We start from the raw sequence: 486 nt of genomic DNA, 5'->3' as shown, positions 1-486 counted from the left end.
CCTTTCCGATCCGGTATCTCCCTCGCAGCCCTGGTGAGAGGACCGCCGTCTTTCCCCCAAGGTGGGGAGCGGACTTAGCCCGCCCATTCCCCACCTCTGCAGGACACAAGTTGAGCCTCCAGGCCACCTGACTTCTCTCCCCAACGCAGCTGCCATTCCGAGGGCGGCCGCCAGGAGTCCCCGCTCGGCGACCCGCGCCACAGCCGCGCGCTGGGCNGTGTCACACCCCTGCCCCGCGGCGCGGCTCCGGCCGGCCCCTCTCGCGCGCCCTTCGCGGGCGGGAACGAGCGTCCAGTCCCCAGCCCGGGCTCCGGGGCCTTGACTGTGCCAGGTCTCTCAGGAAAATCCACCTCCCCGCGGGGCACAAGTGCGTCCCGGAGCCGCCCGGCATCGCGGGGGACTACGGCGTGCGCGTGGGGCCGCGGGGGGGCGGGAAGACAAACTTTAGCGAAAGTGCGCCTGGGCGGGAGCTCGGCCCCCGCGGCG

The sequence above is a fragment of the Crocuta crocuta genome, unplaced genomic scaffold (genome assembly GCF_008692635.1).
Source record: "Crocuta crocuta isolate KB4526 unplaced genomic scaffold, BGI_CrCroc_1.0 scaffold529, whole genome shotgun sequence".
NCBI lineage: Eukaryota > Metazoa > Chordata > Mammalia > Carnivora > Hyaenidae > Crocuta > Crocuta crocuta.
Note: the sequence above shows the minus strand (reverse complement) of the source record.